Source organism: Carassius gibelio, chromosome B3, assembly GCF_023724105.1.
Source record: "Carassius gibelio isolate Cgi1373 ecotype wild population from Czech Republic chromosome B3, carGib1.2-hapl.c, whole genome shotgun sequence".
NCBI classification, from domain to species: domain Eukaryota; kingdom Metazoa; phylum Chordata; class Actinopteri; order Cypriniformes; family Cyprinidae; genus Carassius; species Carassius gibelio.
Window position 1 is genome coordinate 42,569,491 of NC_068398.1, and position 16,558 is coordinate 42,586,048.

General features: G+C 36.5%; 1 long non-coding RNA gene across 1 annotated transcript; it reads right to left on the minus strand.

Moving 5' to 3' along the window:
- Positions 1-8,295: 8,295 nt before the first annotated feature.
- On the minus strand, positions 8,296-14,028 carry LOC127952748 (uncharacterized). The gene is made up of 3 exons (XR_008153045.1): positions 13,116-14,028; positions 9,020-9,233; positions 8,296-8,701 (listed from the first exon to the last, which is right to left on the minus strand). It is a non-coding gene; the product is annotated as an uncharacterized LOC127952748 (long non-coding RNA).
- Between the last annotated feature and the right edge of the window lie 2,530 nt (positions 14,029-16,558).

A 16,558-nucleotide genomic window follows, 5' to 3' on the forward strand; every position in this document is an offset into this window, starting at 1 on the left:
GACCCAGGAGTCTTATTTTATCTTGTATAATTAATATTGCACTTTAATTAAGCAAAAACACATTTTATACGATTACTCGATTAATCGATGGAATTTTTGGTAGAATACTCGATTACTAAAATATTCGATAGCTACATCCCTAGACACAACCATGCCCGCACATCCACGTTTCCCAATGAACTGGAGGAAAACCAAACCACAAATACCCCGGACTGGCCAAACTAGCAAAGGCTTTCCTTGTGCGTGTCGCGATGTCTGTGGCATCAGAAACGTGTTCTCTATGGTCAGTCTAATCATGAACAAACGGCGCTCCCTTCTTCATCCCGAACATGTTACTTTTTTTATATAAAAATGTGAGATAGGTTATTGTTATGACCAACATAATGTTAATGTTCACATTAGTGCAGTTAGTGTTTAGCCAACATTCAAGCTATTCACATTACGTCTAGCCTAAAATCATTAAGCTTGAGGTGATATTCAATCAATCATGGATAATAGATGAACTAGTTTTATATTTTATTATGTTCATGCTCATTTTTTGAAATAGAAATACATACAGTTTATGAAGTGAAATGCTATAGCCTTATGAGCAGTTGATATATGGTAATCATCAGACTGTTATGTTAATTTAGTGCCGTCATTCGGTTGTTTATTATATTAATATGTTTCAGCACGTTACAATCATTAAATGGATTAAGTTAATTAATGAAACAGTTTGTTATCATGCAGATGGAAAGCATGAATGGTTGCTCTCGCTCTCAGTTTATGTGTGTGTCTCTTTACATGCTAGCTTGTGTGAATTGGGGGTGGGTTGTGATTTTCAAATAATAATCAAATAATTCCCAGCAATCATTGAATATTATTTTTGCTTGAAATGCCTATCCCTATTCACGAGTACATGGGGTGTTATGGGAAGTGTTCCCGGTGTAACCTATTGTATGCAACTTTTTACATGACGTGAAATATGAAAATTGATTGTTTTATGTGTGTGCCTATGATTCCATGATTTGTTGACTTTGATGGAACGATGTGTCTTTCTGTTTATTTAGGTTCTGCTGCGCAGAAAATGATTAAAAGAAGGCCTTGGAGTGATGCCGAAAAAAAAGCAGTTTGGCGGCAACTTGGAAGTTGCATAACCTTATTGAGAGTCCCGGGGAAAGACAAATGCATCGAGTGCATAGATGCAGAGCCAGCACTTCAGAGCAGACATTGGAGAGACATTAAAAATCATGTTCACAATACCATCCAAACCAGAAAGAAGAGGACGTCGCTGAATTAACTTGCATGTGTGAAGGCAAGTTGTTTTGACTTTTATCCATTCTAAGGATATGAATTCTTGATATATCAGCAATTACTTTTCCACTAGTAAAGACTTCTATTCTTGATTTCTGTAATTGTATTTTCACTAGTGAAATCTCACCATAGGCAATTCAAATTCATTATCAGTATCGGAAATACGGATTGTTGATTTCAGGAATTACTTTCTTTACTAGTGAAAATGTGTTTTCTTGATATCTGCAATTTAATCGCTATTAGCAACAATGTTCATTTCTGATTTCATGAATGTCATTGTTTACAATAAGAAATACATTTTATATATCTAAAAAATACACTTCTAATTATTGATATCAGAAATACATTTTCAGATATCAGAAATTAACATTGTCACTATTAGCAATTAAATTAATAAATTTTTCACTAGTAACAACAGAGTAATTCCTGAAATGAACAATTAGTATTTCTGATATCAAGAACTGAATTAGAATGTCAGCCTATGGTGGGATTTCACTAGTGAAAATACAATTACAGAAATCAAGAATTGAAGTCTTTACTAGTGGAAATGTAATTGTTGATATAAAAAATTAGCATTTTTATTAGAGAACATTTAACTATCAAGAATTCATATCCTGAGAATGAATAAAAGTCAGAACAGCTTCAGGTTATTAAGCGCTGTATTGTATTAATGAGATTATCAGACCACAGTTAGCACAAGAGTTATTGCAGTTGAGTTTGTGGACTGATGTAAAGAAGCATAAATATGCTATGTGAAAAAATAAATTTCTGCTGATTTATAATTGTGGAGTTTGTATTGTGTTTGTCTAGTATGGCTTAAAATAGTTCACAACAAAATGGGTAGTTCACTCAACTGCTCTAATGATCAAACTGAAGCTGACCGTGTCTGTGGTCAACTGAGTGCCATCAGTCATCACTGTTAATTGGAACAGATGCTTTTTTCTTGTCACTTTTGTCTGATTTGAATCATAATAATTATAAGTTGTTTATATTATAGGTTTGAGCTGAAATAACCCATATACATGTTGACAGGCTTAAGTGTATAATATTAGATTAAAACACTTGAAAAGACAGAATAAACCTTTATTTTATGCATATAATGAAACCAGCATAATTTTACTCTTCAAATTGTAACAAAACAGCCCATTAGGATTTTGCTAACAATAATAATAAAAAAACATTTAAATAAAAGAAAAAAGAACATTTGTGGATGATCACATCAATCTTTAAGAATCCAAATTAAAATGTCACTCCGTTTCTAAACTTAATTTAAAATAGATAAAATCTTGACAAATCCAAGAGTCCTTTCCACTTGATTCCACTATAACAGAAATAAATAATAATTAGAACATGTTACTTTCATAAAGATTTCTTTAAAGCTTGTTTCTGCCATAGATTAAAACATGTTAAAAGATCATTTGTTTTCTCAGAATTTGCGCGATATAACGTCAGAATTGTTAGTTAAAAACTCGTAAAACAGTTTTATTCTGTGGCGGAAATGAGCTTCCGTTATTATAATTGTTATTATTATCATTATGGTGTTCTAAAGTAGGCTATAACTTCTAAGATAAAAGTACTTACCTTTGTGACCATGTTGTTTTTTCCACAGTTCAATGTCTCCGACGCACAATCGTCGTCCATTTTAATTATGCAGAAATCATTCTCAAAATATCCCTTAAGGCGAAAATACTACAGGATAATGTTGACTTCCGGTCACGTTTCCCTGCATTTTCGGGTGAACGTCCATTAGAGGCGCTAAGTATCATGTAATCTGCCCAGCAACCGGCTCGGTCCTCACAGCGCCGCCAACTTCACCAGAGTTCAGTGAGTGTCGTGTGTGAGAACATTTGAGCTGATAGTGTGGCTATATACACCCTTCTAGTGGTCAAACGATTTTTTTCAGCCTTCTAGTGTCAGCAGAAACCAGGGTCCTCACAACATGCTATGTGGTCATGGTCCTCACAAGGATAGCTAAACACGTATGTGTGTGTATGTGTGTGTATATATATATGAAGAGTTCGGATGCAAAAGCCTAAAAATGATCATTCTAGAAGAAAGTTTCAGGCTTTTGCATCTGAGCTATTCATATACATACACACACACACACACACACACACACAGATTTAACCAGTAGCCTAGATAAAGTGTGAGCAAGGATAGATTCAACTTGATAAAACATCAGGAGGAAAAACCCAAAACATTATAGTTGATGTTATTTTATATATTTATCACTGTTTTAAAGGCTATGGACAAGTGTTCTGAAGCTCACCCCCAACCCGAATACATGACTCAGCATCCGGGGTTCAAAGCAGTCTGTCTCAATCCGTGGGTTCTGCAAATCGAGTATGCATCCATGCTCCAATATTATGGCGATTATGACCAAGAAGGCTTTACAGAGGAGGAGTAAGTAATATCAAATACCTGAGCTACAACTATTATTCAGCACAAGTCACTGTTCTATATGCTGTAATGTAAACTTCACATCTCAAAGTTTTATGTTTTGTTATGTTAATCATAACTGGTTGACAAGTTTTTACTACAATTCCACTTTCAGGCGATACCGTCACAAAAATCAGGTATGCATTTCCTTCTGAACAATACAGAGGATTCCAACTGCCTCGGTTGCATGCTTCATAATAAAGTGTTTCAATGCCAAGACTGGATTTGTACCATTTATTTCTCATTTGACTTCTTTTGCAGAACTGTATAGTTCTGAGTTATTGCCTTGTTTGATAACTATTTACACTAGACTGCATGCATTTTTTTGTCACACACTGTACAATAATAAAAAAACTCATTCACAGACTCCCGCATTCTTTTTCTCTCTCATACATTAAATGTTCTGTGAAAGCCATGTCGGGCCTTTGGAAGGCAGCACACAGATTGTCAGGGACATTCAGTTCACTCATGTGTTCCTGGTATGGGCCAGGGTTGGGAATGACTTCTTCAAACAGCATCTTCAGCAGGGTGTCCACATCATCTAAAATGGTAAAAATAATCTTGTTGTAACAGTGCAAAATTATTTTACAATCACATCCTGCTAAAACAAGCAACAATATAATCTATTTTTTTTAATTAAAAAAAAAAAAAAGAAAAATTGTGAAGTCACAATTACCTTTTTTTTAATCTGAGTTTTTATCTTGCATAAAGTCAGAATTGTGAGAATAAGAAGTCACAATCACATTTATTTAGTGGTGGAAACTAACTTCCATATGGTTGATACCCATCCCGCTTTTTAAAGATTAAACAGCTTACTGTATGTAGGTGCTGTTTTTTTGTTGCTGCCAGCTGGTATATTCTTGATGAACGGCTGGCTGCTCCACTGGGTTTGTGGACACAGTGAGAACATATCTGTGCAATAATACTACAAATGATCATCTGTTTTGATGATATTTATATATGTATGTGTATGTATGTGTGTATTTTTAAAGGTGTGTTGTAATTACCTGTGTGACTGACACAAAGGTTCCAATCACGAATTTGTTTACAGTGCAGGTCTGTGCACACACTAAATAGGTCCAGCAAGTTCTCCTCGTACACTATGTATTTTACTGCACTGTAGAGGGGTTGGCAAACCCTATACAAAAAGCAGGACACATAAACATTACTGTAAACTAAATTAAGTCACACACACACACACACACAGCATAACAGCAAAACAGACTTACTTTTGACTATCCTCTTGAGTGGTATCAGGATCAAATGTGGAATCAAAAGTCCTTTATACTCGATGAGGTGTGTTTGACCTCATCAATGCTATTATCCATCCGTGGCCTTCTGAGTGGTGTGGACGTAGTAAAAGCAGGGTCGATGAAGGCACAAAGATCCTCAGTAGAGCAGGACACAGAGGGGCACATGGGTTTTACTTGAACCGCTGAAATTTGAACACAATGGTGGGAAACAATCAATGAAATACATGTATATAAATATTTGCTCCTAATATAAAAATATATATATATATATATACAAAGGTAGAATATAACATTGCCTTTACTCCGTCGTTTGGGGTGGAGAATGTCCCTTGTATACCAATGCTGGTCACAGTTTTTGCGTGTAAGTGTCTATCAGACGAATAAAACACACAAAGCGGCATTTCAGAACACCCATCTTTTTTTTACTAACCTTCACATCCGTTGTCGTTCCGACTGTGTACACCGATGGGACAGCCGTGTCTGTCCAATGCAGAATTTGGACTATTCCCATTTTATATCGCATCAAATTCTTAAAAGATTCATCAGTAAAGTGCCTTGCACACAAACACGAATTCTCTGTTATTCCTCCTCCTTTAAAATGAAGGAATTCGAGCCAGCGGGCTCGCAGGATTGGTTCTTTGGGGATAGAAAAGAGGACGTGAGGAAGAGCGCAACCAAAAATACACCTGACCACCATATTGCTGTCTGAGATGACTGACACTGCCAAGTTTCTCTGAGAGGCGGTGCAGAAACGAGACAGACACCCTCATCGCTCTGGACGCACCCCTTCGCCATGGCACGTGACCGAGAGAGAAGAGAGCACGTTTCGAGGGGGGACGGTGGGGTAATGTATTTGATTAAAGATTATAAGGGTACATGAATTTAAAAAAATAATGAAGTGTACAGATAAATCATTTATAATAAACACTACAATATTACATATAAAAAGAAGATTTGTCAAATTTGATTTCATGCCGACTCTAAGATCAGAAAATCCCTGTGGAGGTGTGGAGCTTCTCCTCTCACTTGCGCCAGGTACACCTTTCGCCCATCACCAAGGTTTTGTTCTTCTTTCTTTGTAGAAGGGGATCTGTACTTTGTCACAATCCATCTGGTGATGATTAGTATGTACTTAGTCACAAGTAAGGTTCGTTTCAGTCTGCTGCTGTGTGGTTTCTATACATTTACTCATGTTTACCCATTTGAGTCATGTCTGGCTAGAACAGCATTGATAAGAAATATTAGAATGGTATCCTAACTGATAAAACATGAAGGTGTCAGGTGAAAACATGTGTTGTCATCAGTGAAAGCATTTACATTTTTGGTGTAGCCTATAATGTACTAATTCTCCCTGTTCCTCCCTTTGTTAAATAGGTGTCACTGTAGATGGCAACAGCAGCAAATGGTAACGGTAGAATCCTGTCAGAATAGGTTTTTTTGCTTCCATCTGATTGACGAATCTGAACGTGGTGTTAACATGAACGCTGAACGCTGAATAAAGTGATGGGGTTGATGTGTGCGTTTACATGACTGATCAAGTGTTAACATGTCCTCTCAATCGGATTACAAAAGAGATTATCCACCCCATTTTAGTTGGATCAAGTTAATTTAATCCAATTGACGTGTTTACATGTGTCTTTTTAATTCTGATTGTGCTTCTCGTCCTATTACGATCGGATTAGTAGTGTCCATGTAAACGCAGCTACGGATGTACAATTGCAGATCCCACATGTCTAAACTAAAAGAAAGAAATAATCCAGTCTGATAAACCCTGGATGTCACTTTTACAATAAAAAGAAAACGCATGATGGGATACAGTTACAGGAAACCAGCAATAAATATTTCTTCTTCCTATTAGATTGTGTTTTTATTAAAGTCTAAAGCTACCCTTACAGTAGTGCAGATGCATTAAATGTTGTTCAACATGAGAGAAAGGACACAATATTGATAAAACCCTGTTAGTAAAATCTGACGGGTAGATGTCTGGCTCATTCGGTTCTTTCCGAGTTGGGCGTGCTACTTTGGCTGTGCGTCCTGCGTCATTTACCTGGAACTACAGTCGATTCAGTTCATTTTGTGAACCGGCTCATAAGAACGATTCGTTCAAGAGCAAAACAGCACTACAAAGTACCACGAGAGCTGTATGAGAGCAGATAGCGCTCGTGTTTTCCAATCGCTCGATCTCGCGGTACTTTAATTTGTCTGCGCAAATCGAACACACCCAAAATCTCCTGAAACCGCGGGAGTTTATCCTGTATTCACGCCATGTGCTCAGTGAGCACTGAAAACTGTGTATTATTTCGCTAAGAAGAGCAGATACGACATAAGATATTGGTTTCTAATCGTTTAGTTTTCATCTTATGAAAATACAAGTGTCTTGATTGTCTAATGAATAAGAAGCAATTAACTAATCCAAGAGCGGTTACTGACTGCGCATGCATACAAGAATGACCTTCACATGATTAATGTATTCTTTTGTTTCATTATTACAATACCAGGAGCACTGATTGACGATAATTATTATTAATATTATTATTATTATTTTATATTGAAGCCTCTGTAATGAGTTCCATTTTTTTATTTTGTAATTTGTGTTAAAAAAGAACAATAGGTATGATTAAATTGAACTCTTTGACAGAAAGGACAAAATATTTAATTAGGTAAATATATATATTTAAACAAAAGCCCTTAAAGCTGGAAATGTGCTCGTTATTATCAGTACTCTAATTTAGGCTGTTAAAAGGCACATTACTGTTTTTGACCAGCAGGTGTCGCCAGCACTTTCTTTTAATGATATCATTCATCTAAAAACTATGTATACACATTCTCTATATAGATATTATGTCAATTTAGAATAAGCTGTTATAATTTACAGCAATAAATTACTGTAATAAGACACTTATAAACAATTATAGTGTATTTGTATAGTGTATTTAAAAAAAAAGATGGCAAGGGGGAGGAAAGAGATAAAATGTAACTTTTAGTTAATGACTAGTAATTAAATGTTTAAATTGAAACTGATTAATGATCTTATTATTTATGTTTAACAGACTTGGCAGCATTAAGATCAGAGCAGCACTAAACATTTGTGTGTATAGTAGGGAGGTGATAAACACATCAGACTCTGGTTGTTTTCTGTGGGTCCTGTACGTCACATAGACATCAAGTGCTACTTAACCCACTGCACACAATCACACTTTCAACGGTTTTATAACAATATATGTTTACTTTATTAATAGTAAATAACAAAAAATAAAACAAATGATCAAATTACAATATAAAATCATGAGGAACAGAAGAAATGTCTCAATGTATTAAAATTCACTTGAACACAAACAGAATAAATCACTTTAAATTGAATAACAATAGGATAAATTGAAAATAATGTTAGATAAACAAAGTAATACTATCTATATCAATAAATAAACAATCTATAAAGAACAATATAATATATAATATTATAATAATATAGAATAAAACAAACAATTACAGGTAAAAGAACTATTTCACACAACTAAAAAATGTACATTTAATCAACATAATACATTTTTTCAATTTTTCTATGTTCATGTACTACTTCCAAATGAAGTGTGATCTGGCACAGCAGATCTTCAACACTCACTCAGGAGCTGTGTGTACTCGCTGAAGAGCAAGGAGACCTCACCAAACGCTTCGGACAAGCCAATCACCACCATTGCCTCCGCCACTGATCCTTGCTCCAGAACCTTGCAAACCGCAGAAAAACTGATTTAATGATAATTTATCTAATGATTTTGCTTTAGTTTTATTAGGATAGTTATGTTTACACACAATTTATGAAGGGCAGTGCTATATGATGAATATTGTCATGGCACAATGCAGTCTTGGGTGTGTTATTGATTTCATGAAATAGTTACCACATGATAATTTAGGAGTAAAAATGTTTAAATGCAACAAAACAATCAAACACAACTGAAAGATCTTTGTAAAGTCTAACGTATGTTTCAGGCATGTTTGATTATGCTTCAGTTGCCCTGCTCTAATGTGTATGTGACGTACCTCCACAGTTGTGTGGATGGTTGAGCTGAAGTTTGTGGCCCTGGCGCTTGCTCGAAGGTGAGAAATGAGTACGGTGTCATTCATTTTAAGTTTGGACAAGGCCTGGTCCCGCCATAACGACACCTCAAGGACTCTGGAGCCGCTTTTTATCCCCACGTCCAAGATGGGGACTTCTGTGTCCCTCACATTTATCATCCTTGGAACCTGCATCTATAAAGTAATGGTAAATGAAAATCGATTGTTAAATATTAGTAATGTTTCGGACAGTGTTTGATAATTCAGTTTCTCTCAAGTGACCTCCTCTTGAAAAGAGGTCCTGCTCATCCCCAGTCACTGAGACAGACGGTCATCTTCTCCGCATCGGAGGTCAGTGTGAGGAGAGCGGTTTCGCATGTGGTAGTGTGTGGACCCATGAAGAGACGTTCCTGCCCGTATCTTGAGGACATGGTGTGGTTTTTTAACTCAAATCAAGTTAATTCATTTTTCATTTTTAAAAGGTCATGAACAAATGATGGTAAATTAAGCTACATTAATTTGAGGGGGAAAAATCCTCAAAAATGCCTTTTTGGTTTCAGAAACCATCCTCTTAAGCCAAATCCTTTCAGAATATATTTTATTATACTGTAATTTCTTCCTAACATTGTAAAAATCATTCATATATCTCGATTTGAGTTCAAGTTAGCTCAGGAAAATTAATTTTCCTGTCAGAAAAACTCTTCTCAGACCAAATCCTGTCAGAATATATCACAATCTGTGTTCAGCCTGTTTTGCCACTGTCATAGAGACCCCCATCACTTTGATTTTATTGGGAGAATTTTTGTATTGGTGAAGTGAAAGGTTCAAATAAACCCTATTTCAGGCAGTTAAAGTATAATAAAAACGCTGTCAAATTAAATATTTTTGCTCTTTTTGACCACAGATGGTCAAGCTGTTATAAAACATGACAAATAACAATTTCTGGGGTCAGAATTATATTGGAAAATGTGTCCATTTGTCTCCGTGAGTTGTTTACATCAAAATATTTTTCAGGTTTGGTGCAAAGGGTTAAAAATTAAGCATTTTAGACATTATTTCACCTTGTACCCAATTATATCTTAAAATAGACACTTGAATGATAAAGAAATAATATGTTGTGGAAAACAAATCACCCTATGCGCTTGAGAAAACAAAAATAGTTGATCCTCTACACATCTTTGGCCATTTTTTGCAATTTTTGTCCAGAAATAAGGTCAATATTTTGTCAAATGTCAAAAATAACCACTCCATTAAATTCCTGGGGTCAGAATTGTATGGTAAAATGTGTTCATTTGTCTCTGTATGTTATTTACTTCTAATGATATGCCTCTTTCTATTTCACGATTTTTCGGGTTCCGGTCGGGTGCAGCAAAGGGTTAAAAAAGAACCCTTTGGGACATTATTTCAGCTTGGCACCTGGCAGATTATGAAAATAGACACTTTAAGGATTTTAAAAAATCAGGTGGTATATATAAAGCCAGAGGGTGCGCGTGGACCCCTATTTCCATCTAGACTACAAGGGTGGTGTGTGAACGCACGCACATATTCTGGGAAATCATTGGCAGTGTGAAAGGAGCAAAACTTAGCGACCCAGGAACCATTGCTGCGTCACATTTATTTTCCTGAATCCCAGTGCGGAAGGGGCTTTACTCGTATGAAAAAGAACATAGAAATGTTTCTCATTACTTACAGGTCCTTCTCAAAAAATTTGCATATTGTGATAAAGTTCATTATTTTCCATAATGTAATGATAAAAATTAAACTTTCATATATTTTAGATTCATTGCACACCAACTGAAATATTTCAGGTCTTTTATTGTTTAATACTGATGATTGTGGCATACAGCTCAAGAAAACCCAAAATTCCTATCTCAAAAAATTAGCATATCATGAAAAGGTTCTCTAAACGAACTATTAACCTAATCATCTGAATCAGCTAATTAACTCTAAACACTTGCAAAAGATTCCTGAGGCTTTTACAAACTTCCAGCCTGGTTCATTACTCAAAACCGCAATCATGGGTAAGACTGACCTGACTGCTGTCCAGAAGGCCATCATTGACACCCTCAAGCGAGAGGGTAAGACACAGAAAGAAATTTCTGAACGAATAGGCTGTTCCCAGAGTGCTGTATCAAGGCACCTCAGTGGGAAGTCTGTGGGAAGGAAAAAGTGTGGCAGAAAACGCTGCACAATGAGAAGAGGTGAGCGGACCCTGAGGAAGATTGTGGAGAAGGACCGATTCCAGACCTTGGGGGACCTGCGGAAGCAGTGGACTGAGTCTGGAGTAGAAACATCCAGAGCCACCGTGCACAGGTGTGCAGGAAATGGGCTACAGAGAAGCAGCACTGGACTGTTGCTCAGTGGTCCACAGTACTTTTTTCGGATGAAAGCAAATTTTGCATGTCATTCAGAAATCAAGGTGCCAGAGTCTGGAGGAAGACTGGGGAGAAGGAAATGCCAAAATGCCTGAAGTCCAGTGTCAAGTACCCACAGTCAGTGATGGTCTGGGTGCCATGTCAGCTGCTGGTGTTGATCCACTGTGTTTTATCAAGGGCAGGGTCAATACAGCTAGATATCAGGAGATTTTGGAGCACTTCATGCTTCCATCTGCTGAAAAGCTTTATGGAGGTGAAGATTTCGTTTTTCAGCACGACCTGGCACCTGCTCGCAGTGCCAAAACCACTGGTAAATGGTTTACTGACCATGGTATTACTGTGCTCAATTGGCCTGCCAACTCTCCTGACCTGAACCCCATAGAGAATCTGTGGGATATTGTGAAGAGAAAGTTGAGAGACGCAAGACCCAACACTCTGGATGAGCTTAAGGATATTACTATCGAAGCATCCTGGGCCTCCATAACACCTCAGCAGTGCCACAGACTGATTGCCTCCATGCCACGCCGCATTGAAGCAGTCATTTCTGCAAAAGGATTCCCGATCAAGTATTGAGTGCATAACTGAACATAATTATTTGAAGGTTGACTTTTTTTGTATTAAAAACACTTTTCTTTTATTGGTCGGATGAAATATGCTAATTTTTTGAGATAGGAATTTTGGGTTTTCATGAGCTGTATGCCAAAATCATCAGTATTAAAACAATAAAAGACCTGAAATATTTCAGTTGGTGTGCAATGAATCTAAAATATATGAAAGTTTAATTTTTATCATTACATTATGGAAAATAATGAACTTTATCACAATATGCTAATTTTTTTAGAAGGACCTGTATGTCTTTGCACTGAGCAATTGACAAGGTTGTTTATATTTTCACTCTACAGAGCACCTCAATTCTCCTGAACATGCAAACTGTATATTTATTATTCCGTTTGTTTGCTTCTCTGTGCCCACATACTGTATTTTGATGCAGCTAAATTCTCAACAAACAGTATTTTATTATTATTTTTTATTCCTTGATTTATGATTTGTTGTCAGACAACGGGGTGAATATGAAATAGTGACTAGAATAGAATATAAATAGAGCGGTTATTAAACAGAAATGCACGCATCCCGCGAAACAGAGCTACTTCTCTAAGTTTTGTCTGTGGCGATTCACAGGTGTGTGTTACTCCATAGCCGAGATGACCTGACCGCGCTATATCAATATTTCAGAAATTGATTGTTCTTTGATCATATAAAATAAAAAGATCTCATTGAAAAGCTTAAGTTCTTTTTTCATTATCTGGACACTCATATTTGATTTTTTTTTACATTAAAACATTTTACAGATTTGATCACTACCCTCTTAAAAAAATACTAGAGATTTCCTTCAGTTCATTATCTACTTATTTTACTCCTTTTAAATATTTTCTACACTGTTTCTGAGTAATACATTTATTGATAAACGAACTAAGTGCTCTTCATGCTTTTAATTTTATATTATCTTCATTTTCCTTTATAAAAGACTAAGATTATTGTGAAAAAAACAACATTCCACACGACGAACGATGGTCATGACGTCATACGATATCGTCGTCATGAGTAGAGTACTTTAAAAATTAATAACAAACATGTACAACCCAGATACAGAAATATGTTCACATCAACATGAGCAGGCACAAATTAAGCTACATATACATACCATTTCCGCGTAGTGGTAACAAGAAGTCGATTTTATATTGCCGTTCTTCCTCGTGGACTGTGTTGTTTGATTGTGTCTCCACTCTTGCTCGACCGGGTGCGGAGGAGAGAGTGACCTGATTACACTAAAACATCGTATAACTCTTTAATTGAAGCTTCTTTCACAGAGGTCTCTCTGTGCACCTGTCCATCTGCTTGTTTACTGACGATTCGCCGACGTGGAATTTAGTTTTGATTGTTTGTAATTTCATTCAGCCGTGTTTTTGAAAAAAACGTTTTTTTTCAACGGCAGGCTATTTAAGGGTGCGCGCAAAGCGCGTACTCACTCTCTCACGTGTCACTTGTTGAATGTGCAGATACACGATCACCTGTAATATCGAACTTCAAAAAGAACACTAGTTAGACAGATTGACTAAAAAACATATATATCATATAAATATATAATAAAATATGGAAGATGAATTCAGGATATACAAGCTCATTATATACAATTTGCAAATTCTTAACTTAGAAGGCCCAGGTGTACTTTGGCAGTGAGCGTTTGTGCACCGTCTGCATTATGTGATTTTTGTTATCAGGAGGGCTCGCGGATAGCCCCGCACCTCATCTGCATGCAGGCAGTTTTTGAGACCGCGTGAATGTTCTGCGTACAATAGTAGATTCAGGAAGTAGATCGTACTGCGCATGTGTGGAGCTCGTCCGTCCGCACTCATCTGCATTTGAGTATGCTTTATAAACTGTTGTGGGCACGAGGCCACTCACTGAATAGAGCAGATGCAGAGAGAGAGAGAGAGGTGTGTGCAGTGCAAGAAAAGAAATTTTAGAAATTTTGGTTCTTTTTGAAAAAAATTGTTTAATTCCAACCAAGGGTCAAACAGAAAATGTGAGCAGAAAACATATCTTAACAGTTTTAAATCAATATATTGTTTTCTGTGAATGAGTAATCAGAATTATTCTCACATAAGTGTGAAGTAAATATTCTAGCCTACAAGACTGATTAGTCAGTACAGTAAAGTATCTAATTAGTCACTATGTATGGGCACTAACTGTAAGTGAGCATTCTTACACACTCTTGGGTGTCTGTACAGAATAATTACCACTGATGTACAACTGTTAAGTACCGCAGTGTTTCTTATTTGTTAGCATAAACATACACTTCATGTAAGTACCTTGAGTTTCCACTCACTAGCCTTTAAGTACAGGATATTTACCATATACGTAACAGGAAAGTACATGAAGTGTAAATCAAAGTCCTACAAACACATCTTTTTTTTTATATGAGAATAAATGACCCACCCCCATCTGAAATACTCACCAAATTGGGTTTCAGAGGACTGGTGCTTTGTTTTTTCAAATTTATTTCTGACAACTTGAACTGTCAGACGACTTTCAAGTGTCTTTATACGCTGACGTAAGACAGCTATTTGCAATTTCAGATCTTTATTTTCCTCCATTGCTTTTTTAAAGTTTTTTGCCAGCATCTGTGGGAACTTCATCCTCCTCTGGTTGATTAGACTAGTGTCCACCGCTCTACCAAGCTCTTCAGGCTTGGTCACAAGTGGGGGATTTGCATTATTGCTTTTAATTTGCTGTAATCTTTTCAAAATTACTTTTCTTTTGGAACTGATTTGTTCATCTTGAAGGTCTGAAGCCTGCAAATAGAAAAGTATACAAATTTAGATAAAAGCAATTAAACGTGGTTGACAGTAAAGTCTTGGCATTCACAACTCTGCACGTTTTGTATGTATCTCAGTGTTTCCTCTAGGTTAACAGTACTGGGGAGATATTTTTTAGTATATTTTTGTGTTTGGTTCTGTAGGAGTGTGTGTGGGCATGTGTCTGTGCGCATCGGGGGGGGAACTCAGAGCAGAGGTGAATTGTAAACACACTAACATGTGGAGAAAGATTTGACATGCTGTCATATAAATAACATAAGACCATTTAGTTTGTTTGATAAAAGACTAAGTAGAGACCTGTTCTGTAGGAAACATGATCTTGAATGACTTCTGTTGTGATCCAACACTATACAGAAAATTAAAGGGGTCATAAAATGCCTATTTTCCACAAGCTGATATTATTCTTTAGGGTCTTGATGAAAAGTCTGTAACCGTTTGTTTAAAATTTCACAATGGTAGTGTAAAATACAAATTTTCACCCTGTAAAAAATAGCTCTTTTCAGAACACTGGAATTCTCCTTTAATGCTAACGAGCTCTGCTGACCCCGCCCCTCTCCTCTGATTTGCTCTTTGAGAGACTGTTTACTTTTGCCACATTCATAGTGAAACTTGCTAATTAGAAAGTAATTATTTGCAATGATTAATTTAAATACATTAAACTCACTGCTTCTGTGGGTGAGGCTGGATCATGAATGATTTGCGCGAACATAAATGCACACTGCTGTCAATCAAACAATCGTGGGGTCCCTCGACTGTGTGACGTCACTTTTCAGCTCAAACAACATGTAAAAGTGCATGTAGCATTATATGACCCCTTTAAATTAGGGCTGCAACAAACGATTATTTTGATAATCGATTAATCTTACGATTATTAGAACGATTAATCGGCTAATCATCGATTATTTCACTGGTAAATCAATATAATTTGAATATCCAGTTAAAATACTGTCATACATAACAAATGTCTATTTCGTTATTGAGAAGAAAGCGCAAATCAAATATTTTCATATCCAAACGGGATTCGGTTCGGCTCGTGTGCATTTCTCTGAAGCAGCTGAGTGCGGTATCTCTTCTTCTCTTGAATTGCATCGAGGAGGGCTGAATTACAGTCTTGCGCTACAGCACACACACTGCGCTACACACTGGTCAAACCGCATTATTGCACGCTCTAAATAAACATGGTCGATAATGTCAACTAATCATTTCAGCCCTACTAAATTAAATTAACTTGAGCTTCACTGCGGGGCGGGGCACAACACTGTATCTCTTATTACTTCAGGAGTTTTCCTATTTGATCATAAGCACCCTGTTAAGTGCACTTCACAGGATATTCCACCTTGATCTTCCATTCAATGTGCATTACAATGTCATGAGACGTGAATTTACATTGTATTTATTTGACAGGGCTGTCAATCGATTACAATATTTAATCACGATTAATTGCACGACTGTCATGAGTTAACTCGCGATTAATCACAATTTAATCGCTCATTTATATCAAGTTTGTAATACTCTAATTGGCATGGGCTTGGACAAATATGGATGCTTCATGCAATATATGTTTATTATTAGTGAAACCCTAGTTAACAGAGCACTGACACGACTGGACTAGTTTCAAAGGTCTTAGATGTTTTCACAAAGCTTGTTCATGTCTATTAAGCCCCGTTGGTCCTGAAATGTTGCCCAAAAATTGCAGGATCTCCTTCTGTGTGAACGCAAACATGTCCAGGATTAATCCCGGATTGGTGACCTACTAACATTGCTGGGT